This window comes from Wasmannia auropunctata, unplaced genomic scaffold (genome assembly GCF_000956235.1).
Source record: "Wasmannia auropunctata unplaced genomic scaffold, wasmannia.A_1.0 LD336051.1, whole genome shotgun sequence".
NCBI lineage: Eukaryota > Metazoa > Arthropoda > Insecta > Hymenoptera > Formicidae > Wasmannia > Wasmannia auropunctata.
In genome coordinates this window covers 225845-238459 of record NW_012026839.1, presented here as the reverse complement: position 1 = coordinate 238459, position 12615 = coordinate 225845, and the positions used below count along the sequence as shown (strand labels likewise).

The 12615-nt window shown below is 46.2% G+C and overlaps 1 long non-coding RNA gene across 2 annotated transcripts in view; it reads left to right on the top strand.

Annotated features, from left to right (window-relative positions):
- The window catches only part of LOC105451454, a 2030-nt gene extending 790 nt beyond the window's left edge, over positions 1 to 1240 (top strand). The window contains exons 1-2 of one of the 2 annotated variants that reach the window (XR_974585.1): positions 484 to 640; positions 945 to 1240. This is a non-coding gene — a long non-coding RNA (uncharacterized LOC105451454). Of the gene's footprint in view, positions 1 to 483; positions 641 to 944 lie in introns of those variants that run through there. The other variant, XR_974584.1, reaches the window with a different exon arrangement.
- Positions 1241 to 12615: the final 11375 nt, after the last annotated feature.

Here is a 12615-nt window from a genome sequence, read left to right as displayed (position 1 = left end):
CGTGTGCTCTTCCGATCTAATAGTTTTCGAGATATAACGAAAGAAAAAAAGAATTAATTTACATATAAAGGGTGAATTCATTCCTTTAAACCGTTTTTTAGCACCAACTGATAATTTCTAAATTCATCTATTTATGTGACCTCAAAGTGTACCAAGTTTCATTAAAATCAGAATTTGACACTTCGCGAGGTTCCCTTGTAAGTCACTTCCAAAGTATTTTAGTTCCTACAACTCTTTTAAATTGATGGGCGAAAATTATCACAATTATTATGTTGTGGCAACAGTAATTTTTTTCCGTGTGATGTAATTTCCGCGCTCTGCTTAAAGAAAGAGAAAGACACGGTTGTATTTTCGCATTTGCGGTTCTGTAGGAGAGAGTATGTTTGAACGCAGCCGCACGACAATTGTGACAATCGAGATATCGCTGTGTCCTTTGGTGACGCGCACATCCGTCCATCCATCCATCCATCCATCCATCCGTCAGTCAGTCGAACGATCACGTTCCATCGCGCTCGCGCTTTGTACCCATTTCGAAAACGAGATTATCGAGGTGTTTGAAATCGACGTCTCGACGGTGTATATTTTCGTGATTACTTGCGAGCATACTTGCGTCACCTCCGATGTAACATGAACGGGAAATGTACGACGGCGGCGATCGACGGCGTCATCGACAACGACGCGGTTTAACTGCAGCCTCGCGCGTATCGTTTTATCGGATTGCGTCGCGTTTAGTTAATTAAATGGTGGCGATCGATCGATGGGTAACCGTCGCTTTTGAATGATCGCATGAAGTAACATACCTCAACTCGCAAATAAAATCGGAGACTCGATTTTATTTGCTGTGTAGCATTCGGATCGTCGAAACGCGCGACCGCGCGTCGAATTTGTAATGGCGCTTCAAATACGTTCACGAATCATGAATTAACTTGGTTAATTTGCGACAGGTGGCGCCACCGAGACGTGCGTAGGCGCCTGGACTGCCATGGAGTAACCTCGGTTTGAGAAACTGGCTCGGGATGGCGATACAGAGTGTATACGCTGCAGTGCATGCAGTTTCGTTAAACGATTTGCGTAATGCAAACTGACTTATTGCACGTTCAGTTTCAAATATGTTTCATCGAAAATACAGACGAACCTCGATAACTCGAACCTTTACAACTCGAAAATCTCTAAGATGAAAATTTTGTTCATTACTTTCCGCTTTATTGCGAAAAACATCTATAAATCGAAATAAAACCTACCTTACTCGAATTATTTGTTAGATATTTAGATGTATTATTTTATCTCTGCAACTTGAATTCAAAGTAGCCAGACCTCTACAAGTCGAAGCTCATCTCTATAAATCGAACTTCTGTTGTCGCTGCTTCTATATACCTATATAATTCGAAGTTGTATAAGTTATGTGTAATCATAAAGTAATAGCCTGGTATTTTGAATTATGGTTACATTTATTATATGTTTGCAATAAATATAATTCACTGTCAAATATTGATTTTTTTCCTCTAAAAGCCGTTATACTTATATAATCGGAAAATTATAAATTCTCGTACAAAGCCTCCGTAAGTCGAATTTTCTTATTCGAATTTCGATAAGTCGAAAACTTTATAACTCGAAGGGTTTTTTCTTCCTTTGAGATTCGAGTTCAACTGGTTCAAGGTTCATACTGTATTCGATTTACAGAAAAGAACGAAGGGTTATAACTAAAAGGAATTATATTGATCGTTAATAAATATTGTTGTTAACTATTATTATTACTAATATTATGCTGAAAGAAACAATCGGCTCATGCATCGGATAACCAAATATTTAAATATTTGTATGCAATATTTATTAAGAAAAAATACAAGAAATTAAATTTTTTTATTGATCATTACATACTCTTGAAAGTCTTGATCTTCTTTTAGCAGTTTGCACAATCACGGTGTACTCACATATCTTTATTTTAATTTTATTTTTCAGATTTGCTAATATCATCGATGAACCTCAGAACACATGCGAAACAATCTGCGGAACGATGCTGTATCAGGAACATTATGAAGTAATAGATGCAATTTTAATTCGTAAAAAGAGGGACAGTCCGCCGAAAGTGCGGGAATTCGCGGTGTATTCTCCCGGGACGATGCCCGCCTGTGATGGCGGGACGGTTGGTCCCTGACGATCCCTAAGTGAAATATCATCGGCAATCATTCACGCGAGATCCTTATCGCGCGGCTAACGTGATCCCTGACCCCGCCGAACTCGGGAGCAGTTTTATATGCGAGCCCCCGCGGCGCGTGAATAAGCCGCGGCGTGGGTGCCGGTTTGTGGTTGCACGTGGAGGAGTGTCGTTTCGGATCCTCTTTTCTCTCTCTTTCTCTCTGCAACTAAGGATCGCGCGTCTGGAATGTAAAACGCGGCTTCTCTCTCACCTCTCTTTCACCCTCGCATCGAGTGCGGCCCGAGAATCCGCGCTCGGAAATCGCGAAGAAGTATTCGCGGACGACGCGGACGACGTTCCGCACGCAGGGACGCGATAAATAAGAGCTTCGGCATTTCGCGCGTTTCTCTTCGCGCGAGCGATAGCGAGACACGACTTCCGATATTCGAGTATACCTATCTTATCTGCCGGTCGCGTCGGCCGATGCGTTGCGGAATGCGCGCCGCGATCATCGGACAATAAAAAAAAAGAAATAAGAATGGGAATACACGCGCTCTCTCTTTCTCGAGCTGCGATAATCTGAAGTTTATCAGAAGACCTCCCCCGTGTTAACGTTGTCCTCGGCCACATTGCTGTTTCTTCACAATAGAGACCTGACTGAATCGGATTCGGAGCGATGAGGAAAACGCAGAGAAAAGTCTCAATTGTTTGTAGTTTCGATGTTTACGCGCTTTAAGCCACCTCGCTGCTTCATGAATAGAAACCGAATCACGGAGAGACACGCGCGCGCGTCTCGATTTCGAAAGATGTTAATTAGGCTTTTACGGTACACGGCCAATTCCAATCTACATTGTGTGTACGAGGTGAATTCTCTCGCGGTAAGGAAATCGCGCAATACTTTTAGGCCCCCCCGGTACACACGTTGCGAAAAAGTGAAATGTGTTGTACCATTGCGTTTCCATTGTTGTGTCACGGGGAGGCGTAAAACAGGGCAAGGTTGCATTCGCGATTGTTCGGAAAGAGTCCCACATGTAAGTTCAAGTCAGTTCCGAATCTTTCGTACTTACGCTCCCCCCCTTATTTTATATCTTTTGTTTATATTATACTTTTTATTTATGTATATTTGCACCAGCATCTCGATTAATTTTCGAGAAGACTTTATATAATATGGAATTCATGATATTGACTCAAAACTCTGTGCGACGTTAAATCGGTAACGTCAACTTTCTACAACGATCACAAAACATCCTGAAGTACGCAATAACATCTCGGCGTAAATGAAGAGGTTGCGGTGGTAAACGAGCGGGCGATGACGAGAGAGAGAGAGAGAGAGAGAGAGAGAGAGAGGGAGGAGGGGGGCCAGTATAGGTACGCGTTTCTCATTGTGAAAATCTCAGGGAGATCCCTGACCTCCGGTGGCTGCTCGCTTTAATTACGTTTGTCATTTCGTCGACCGGTGTCTCATTATAAAGAAAGTTCGAGGCATAACTCAGCACTTGTTGCGAACTTAGGTGGCCTCTTTCTAGTAACGGCACTAACCAGCCCAACCAGACGACCACAGCAGCAACCAAGAAAGCAAGCAAGCAACCAACCAACCAACCAACCAACCAACCGACCAGCCAGTCATGAGCCCCCTTTTACCTTACGTATAGTCCTCCGCGTGCCTCTCTTCGCATCGCCGCTCTAGATCTTCGGATAAGAGCGAACACCATTTTAGCGGTTCCTTACACACCAGACATCCGCTCCCTTCCTCTATATATATACACACACGATGCAGTCAGGCTCGGGGGAGCATTTTTTTTCCGCGCGAATGTGTCAAGCGACTCGCGGGAAGGAAGAGCGCAAGAGAAGGGGATGATGAACGGACGGACTAGGGTGACGGAGAAAGAGGAGCCTCGAGAATACGGAAAAACGAGAAGGAATTAAAAAAGGATGAGGACAGCCGTCAGCCGAAACCTCTAATCCCATGCACGGGTGCTGGGAGCTTCATACGCGTGGGAGCGAAGGAAGCGGAAAACGGGATAGCGTACCGTTTTGCGCGCGCGCGCGCGATAAGAATTTCGTTGTTCCTGCATCAGTAAGAGCCGGCGTTACGTCCGTCGACGCGTTTGTTTGTCGCTGGACCAGCGAACGCGCTACCGTTTTCGATTAATTTCCTCTTATCTTGGCGACCGTATTTTGGCGACTTAAGTAGAAATGTTGTTAAATACCCGTACTGCCGGGGGAGAATTTCGGTGGTAGAGAATCAGGGTGTACATTTGGTCACGGAAAGGTTGCAACACTTTTTATTTTGATGGGTTTTGAAATGCAGTTTTGCTCGTGGAGCGATTGAACATAATTGGTTAGAACCATTGATAGGAACCAATCACTCGGTGAACAGACTGTGTTCCGAAAACGATTAAAAAAAAAAGTGTTGCAATCTTTCTGTGATCAAAATTACCGATAATTAGTCAGAATATCGATTTTTTCTTAAACCGATTAGGTACCGCAAATATCCCCGATTGCAGAAATGGACTAACTATTATTTCTGAGATGAAACCTAGCTCACGCTCCGAGTTTTTCTCCGCGGGATTTCAGAAGCGGATGTTGCTTATCTACGACTTACGCTGTTGTCCTGTAACGTTACTTCGTCCGCGAGATACCTAATCGCGCATGCTTCATATTCAGGTTAATTTCGCATTTAATTGCAGATTTATCTGTTTACGAGACCTATCCGTTGTACAGTTAGAGAGCGATAATCAATCTCACCGCGAACGGTGAGAAAGATCCACTTCAGGAGGAGTGAGATCCGTCATTTCATAAAATTACCTGCGCCGCAAAGTGGAGAAATCATATTTATAATTATGGCAACGCGTAAGAAATAACTGACGCGCCGTAAAGCTGGCAGCTATAATTATAGCGCAGGAAATTGTGTGTGCATTTATTATGAGCATAATATACTCAAATATGATAAGTAAACAATAATTATACCACAGTGTTCGGGATGGGCTGACTTTCTGTCGAAATTCGCTGTTCGGATAATCGAGACTTTTCATAATAATATAGATATCGCACGCAATGCAAAAGGGTATAGGTACTCGTAATAAGGACGTCGTAATCGAAGTACATAGTTATGAATTTTAGCATCGAGCCGCGATGGCGCGGCGGCTTTTCGCCGCGGCATTTTCTCGGGTGACTCGCGTGCATGTAACTCGATTGCGATTTGCGTATGAATCCCGTCGGCTCGGCATTCGATCGCACATAAAATCTAGCTTTGCATGCTGATAAGGGGGCCCCCGAGCGCGCACCTGTGTGTGCGTCACACCGCGGGGCTGCCCGTGCGTATATATACGTATACGCGCACGCATAAAGGGGCCCCGGCCGCGCTATATTACACCTCTCTCCCCCACCCCCTCGCTTCCGACCCCTCCCCCACGTCTCCCTCTCACGCTCTTTTTTTTCCTCTCTCCTTCTTTCTCTCCTCTAAGCGTGTACGCGCGCACGCAGATCCCGCGTGTCGATGTGGGTACGGTTATTAGCCCAGAAAGCAAGGCCCCTGCTTCCGGTGTAGGCACTTCAGTTCGAGAGTTTCTTAACCCCTTCTTTACACGACTCTTGCTCGGCCTGGCCTGGCCTAAGACTCTGCCCCGGCCTGGCCTGTTGTCGGTTGCGGGTGGTAGGTAGGTAGGTACCGTAGAGGTACGGCAGCTAGATTATACAGGGTGTTCCGCGACGTAAGCGACGAGTTTCACTCGCAAATCCTCCGTGCGGTTCTTCCTTTCTCATAACAAAAACCCATTCGACGATTCTCGAGCTACAGACGCGGTCGGACTGATTGAAATGTTTCTTTTCGCGAGTCAAATTTCCAGAGAGACGTCAACGGATAAATCTTAAGCGGACGCTGTTTTCACAAAGGCACATTTAACGTTGGAAAATTAAGAGACCGCAACGTATGACGTTCAATCGAATTTTTCGCAGAAAAGACGTCGATCTTCGCGCAAAAAAGCGTGAAATGAAATGTACATCTTACAAGTACGTCGCGTGCAAACACCCTGTATACGTGTACCGGCGTGCACCCACCGGGGTAGATTACCGCAATGGCGAACCCGTCATTTTTCCCGCGACGAGTTGGACCCGACCTGTCTCACCAGGAGCGCTCGTATAGATTTCGAGAGACATCGAACGACGCGCACGATTCCTGTGCACGCGATCGCGGCTATCGTACAGTAGCGAGCACACATTGCATTAATTTATGGACTTCGCGAAACGCGAAGGCTTTTACAGGACGAGATCGAGAGCGAGATGTCGGATATCGCGAAAAATAGCGAGCTTTAATGACTAGTGTTGCAACGAATGGCAATGTCATTGTCCAATTTGTCCGGGATCGGATTTAATTAATGATTGAATAATTCGATAATACAAAAAAAAAAGAACAGAATTGAACAGGATTGAATTTCTCAAAATGAAACGTTTTTTTGCAATACCTTTCGAGGGAGAGAGACGACGGATTCGCGAGCAGCCGAGAGGCGTTCGCGGTCTTTCGAAAGTGATGACCCCGCGAGCGGTAAAGGTGCGTGCATGCTGCTTCCTCCTCGGAAAGCATTTTATACGTATGGAACAACACTAATGCGATGGAGATTAGCTTACCTGGGTTCCCATGAACTATTTTTGAGCTTAATCGTTGCGCTGATCTGCTGTTATACGCCGTACATACACACGCGGCTGGTGGTTGTAACAGATAATTACTCCTCGTGTGGCGGAGGATAGACGTTCCTGGATCGCTAATGAGGCCCCCCTGAAATATTATCGATGCGTATGGTAGCGTGCTCCGTAACAGTCGGTTTTTTTCCTCCCCCGGCCGATGAATTTTCTGTTCTTTTTCTTTCCAACGTCCGGAAATGCCTGTTTTTTTCTTTCAAGATAGAGATACAATGCGGATGTTATACTTTTCCGTTCATTTCCGTGATGCCCGAAGTTTCAACACTCTCTTTTCGCGAGAGAGAAACCTGCATTGCTTAATACTTATTATTTAATTATTACTTAATTTTGGATTTTTCGAGATATTCGACGATTGGAATATTCATGATCGTTTCCTCCCGTTCGCTTCCGTCGAGCCCGTTCGTCACTCGTGAACGCGTATCGCGAATCGTCTGGGTCACAGGTGAGAGATTAAAGAGTCGTTCTCGACCTCTCCCTCATTCTCTGTTTCTCTCTCCAGTTGAGAGCTCACGTGGAAACGGACTCTCGTACTTGCACGCAATCGTAATGGTCGTCATCGATTAAAGTGCGTTGATATAACTCGCGACTCTCGATTGATGCCGAATCGAGCAGATCAAGTTACCGTTCTCAAGTATTATATATTTAATATATTATATAAAAAAATCTTAATGCGGATAAACAAAATTAATTACCTACTTGCAACAGAATTAAGGAAATACACTCACGCACATATAGACGTTAGATATGCGACTGTGGTACGGGCATTTCTTTTTTTTTTCATCGCGTGGCTCAAATAATGGGCTCGCTAAAATCTTACGGCAAAAAACTGTTGCAACGTCGGAAGTGGCAATGCCCGGCAAGCGTACGGTTCTCAAAGGGTTAATTGGGCATAGTAACTCTTCAGGTGACCAAGCTCCATGGGAGTGTGACGGAAAGAACCCGGTTTCGTGCGCGGAATTAAGTACAGTACCCACGTCTCTATTTATAACGCCTTATAGACGAGTGTCTTCTCATTCACCTTGCGACAGCGAAGTATATGGAATGGCCTTGCGCATTGATGTTCGTTACACCTTGCCGACAACAAATATATCACCGCTTGATACGCGTGTCTGCGCCTGTCCGCATTACGCACGTTATCTTAGATTTATTTTCTCGCTGTTTTCCATCACCACTATTAAGAATGAGAATAAAAAGGATTTTATTTATTTAATTTTATTTAATTTCTCGACAAGTATTTTTACGAGAAAATGATGTAAAGTACGCGCGTTACGAGCCCTCATTTATATCTGTTTATGCGGGAACCTTTGGTTTCAGCTGCATTAACGTTTTACCATAGCGACTTATTTGTATAAGAATGTATTGTGCGTGTGTCCTCATATATACGGTCGTTTAAAACCGATGGCACCGATTGTACTCGGAACTCGAGCCTTCATTATACGCCGTCTCCAATCACGTGTGACAAATTATTCCCGCGTCACTTCCTTTAGTGCGCCAACGAGATTTCCACGGGGTACGACCTGGAAGACCGTCTGGCAGCCATGCCCAATTCTATATACGCGCATCGACATTTGAGACAGTAATGAAATGACAATTATAATTAATCGAATTCGATTCGTCGAAGCTCGAAGTCGTAAATAAAAAAAAATAAATAAAAACTTATTCGCAATTTTTCAACTGGAATTAAGCTTAATTTCGCTCACAATTATCGAAATGGTTGAAAAGTTAACGCCTTTCCGCCAAGTTTTCGCTGCGGAGAAGTCTTCTCCAATTTCTCACGATGTCGAGGAAACTGACGAAACGTTCTGCAATAAGTTTAACGGGCACCTCCAGCGCATGTCCCACCGAATTTTCGAATATCTATTGCATCGCGACACGATTCAGTGCGTTTCACGGATGGAATATCGAACGACGTCGCGCGTCCCGCAAATGTTTTCGCCGTTCTCGCGCAGCGCGGCGCGGCGTCAGATCGAAATATAGGATATACAAGCGAGAGGAAAAAAAAGAGAGGAAAAAAAGGTATCATCCTTGCGTGTCGGAGCCGCGTAGCCGTGCCGCGGCTGAGGTCGAGGAGCAGCGCGGCGCGGCCGAGGTACACACGAGGCGGCGTGCATAAGTCAGCACTCAGGATATTTCGTCATTTCCTGCTTCTCACGCGATACAATCTAAATTAACTATGTTCGCTTGGCTAGGCCTCCTCCCTCGCACGGAGAGGTTCGCATCTCTCAAGAAAATTTCTTATTTCCTAGCGAGGAGGGCCACCGCTGCCGCCGTCGCCGCCGCCGTCGCCGTGCAGGGAACAACCGAGGGGACGCCGAGAGGACGAAGACGAGGAGGATGAAGAGCCGCGCCGCACCGGGGCTTTCACAACGTTCCCGTTTTGCGCCGTCAAGTGAGTAAGTTGCCGCGCTCGCATTCTCCACAGCTCGCACTCGGAAAATCGGCCTTTAATGTCTCCGCGACCGGAAGAGAGAATACACGTCGGCCTGTTGCGATCGGGAAAACGCGATCATGGAAAAAGTCGCGGGACCCCCTATAAGTTTTCCTTGGTCGCCCCTAATGAATTTCATAAGAGAGGGGAAGCGTCGTAACGAGACATGTAGCTTAACTATATATGAAATCGATGAAATCTCTATATGACAAAAAACATGTCGAAAGATTCTCGCGATAACGAGAGATTTTAAAAAGTTTCATCGCGCAGCGCGAGGAAAAAGAAAAAAAAAGAGATTCGCGGAAGGAAAAGTCGAGGGGGGGTTACGTTCACACACGGACCGGTTGCCAACTCGACTGTGACTTTTGCGAATTCCACGGGATTCTAATTTGTGCCTATCCTCGGGGAGAGGCCGTTTTACGGCTCGAACGACGCAGTCGCGGAGGAAGTAGGGCGTAAAGTGCCTTGAACTTTGAACCGCGCAGCTCTTTTTTTTTTTAAACGTCGTGAACAGGGAACTCCGCGGGAAATGTTCGCGCCGGTAGTCCGTCGGCACCGCATAATTTAACGTTTTTTAACGTTATTAACAATAGCAATCGCGAAAAAGTGAAATTTGTGACAAGAGCAGTATTTTTGATTATTTCCACTCGCGACGTCGCGCGCGGTCAAGATTTTCCCACGATGTAATTAATTAATCACGCGGGATGCCGTCTCGGTCCCGCCTATACATTTTACGCTTCCCGGAGAAATTGGACTTGAGTTTTCTTTCGAGTTTTTCTGATTTTCCGAAAGTTCGTTAAACCGAAGCGGTTTCACCACCGACGGTTTGATCGTGCAATTCAGGATTGCGGCATTAACGGCGAGAGTTCTCGCGGCTGGTCCACGTGGCTTCTTCACTCGATTCGGCGAACGTCTGACCAGTGATGGACCGCATCACTTGACCGCATCACCCTGCCAGGTGCAGGACCCTCGATACTTCCGCCTCGCGTTCCCGGTAACCGCGATTAAGACTCCGTATAATACGCGTTAAATACTCTACGGGAAAGAGTCTGTGGGAATCGGCGATTAAGAACCAACGACACGCGCGATGATCACGATCGGGACGGGCATTTGCAATTTTGTAATTACGATCGCACGATTAAATCGCGTTTTTCCTTGGAATCCGAGACACACGGGCGTGCTGGCGAACATCAAAGAACGCGCGAGGCGAACGAGCGAAAAGAAAGGAGATGATATCGGGCCACGAGTGTGTTAACTGCGGAAATGTTGTGGCGTGGCGGAGAACACACACGCGCGGGTGGAGAAGGCGTAACTGACCATGGTGCAAATGCATGCGTTCGTAGAAAAACGGGGGATTACCGGTGTTTTGCATGGAACGGGCGTGCGACGACGCTCCTTTTCCGTCCGAACGCGCAGCCCGCACGCTCGCATTATTGAAGGCGACAAATTAACAAACACGGGCATCATCCGCGTCGCGTGTCAACGCGCATTAACTCTAACTCTCGCGAAAATGGATTTTATCTTTATAAAATATTCGAGATTAGTCTTATTAAACGAAGTCAATACCCCGCGCATCGTTTGACACGTCGCGACTCTCGGAAGCTCGCGAAGCGGCTCTCAAATGGAGTCCGAGAGTCGTAACGCGGTGTCGCGCATATGTACACGCGTGCACGCACGCACGCATATGCACGCGGGCAGGCGTACGTATACGCGGCGCGATCGGCCGTGCCGGTGGCGTTTCTAACAAATTAACGGCCGATATCTCCGTCGTTTACCCTGCTCCTTTACCTTCTGGCTCCACCTCCCGGCTCCGTGCGAGCGGGCCGGCCCGTGAGAGGAGCCGCGCCGCGCGGCGAGGCCAACATCCAGCGTGTGCGCGCGAGCGCGAGCGCGCACCCGAGCGCAAGCGAGCGTCTGCGCCCGCGCGGGAGAGAGATCATTTTTGCCACGTATTTGCAAACTGAATAATAAATACCGCGGAATATATACGCGAAAGAGCAGCGCGTTCCGCCTTCACGCAGCTCGCGCTCGGCGCGGATTGGTCGCGTCGGCCGCGAGGGGACGGCGATATCCATTCGCCGTCTCGCTCTCCTCCGCGCCGCTGGACCTACTTTGTACACGCACACGCGCGCGCGACCTGGATGCACGTGCACGGCGCAACTCGCGGGGAGGGGGTACATGTCTGCACACGCCGCTGTGTGCGCCGTATATCTCTCTATCTTTCTCTCTCTCTCTCTTTTCTTCTATTACCACTTCGCTCTTTCTCTTTCTCTCTCTTTCTCTCCGCGCTCTCGCCGCGGAAAGAAGTGGCGTTCGGCTCGAGCGAGTCCGTCTCCCTTGGTCCGTTTCTGCGTCTCTCTCTTTGATCTCTCCTCCCTAGTTTTCTATATTTTCCTTCGTCATCTCGCTGACTCTCTCTTTTCTTTCTCTTTTTTTATTCCTTATTTTGGATTTTGGTTTTTATTGTTTTACTACTCTCCTATATCTATTTGATTTTTGTATCTCTACTCGGTTATATTTTTTATTTTTATGTTACATTAGGATTTCTTGCCAGAATACGATCAATTTTTCTTTTTTCCTCTTCTTGTCCTTTTTCGTATTTAATTTTAATTTTAATATCTGTGCCTAATTTGTGGCTCATGTCTATTGTACCATATGTTTCTCTTTACTCCCCGAGAGACGCTCTTCTCTTCGGAATACAATGAATTTTTCTTTTTCTCTCTATCTGTTTCTCCTTTTGGCCCTTATGTAGCCAAAAGCGTTCACGCCCGCATACGCGCTCGGACGAATACATATATCCGTTCTGCTGCACCACCGATCGGATCGGTCCTCTCGCTGCATTCGTACGTATACAAACTACTGGCTTTTCTAAATCCAAATCCATCGTGGACGTAATTCGACGGTCCGAAAAAAAAACGCGTAGTCAACGTCCCGCATGTATATTTGAAGATTTCGGAGATTCAATAACCGAGATTATTAACGACAACGCCCTACGAAAATGCGCCCATTAAGTGCATGCTCTTCGCTAATCGTAAATATGTCACATTTTTTCAATCCAATTTGTAGTAATATTTCGAAACGCATAAGGAAAGAGAAAGAGAGTGAGAGTACACGAGAGAGAATAAAAAACAGATCAATAAAAATCAAAGTTTTCAAATTGAAAGCGCAAATTAATTCGCGAACTTAGTCGATCGTTTTCTAATCGAAATTGTGCAAGAGCGGAGAAAAACAATCCGCATTGAGGAGATAAATATCATTGAGGAGGGATTGATAATAAGAGGCAACACGAAATATTGTATCAATGATAATACGCGGAGCGTTCCCGTCACGGCTGCAGAGACTTCATTTCGTT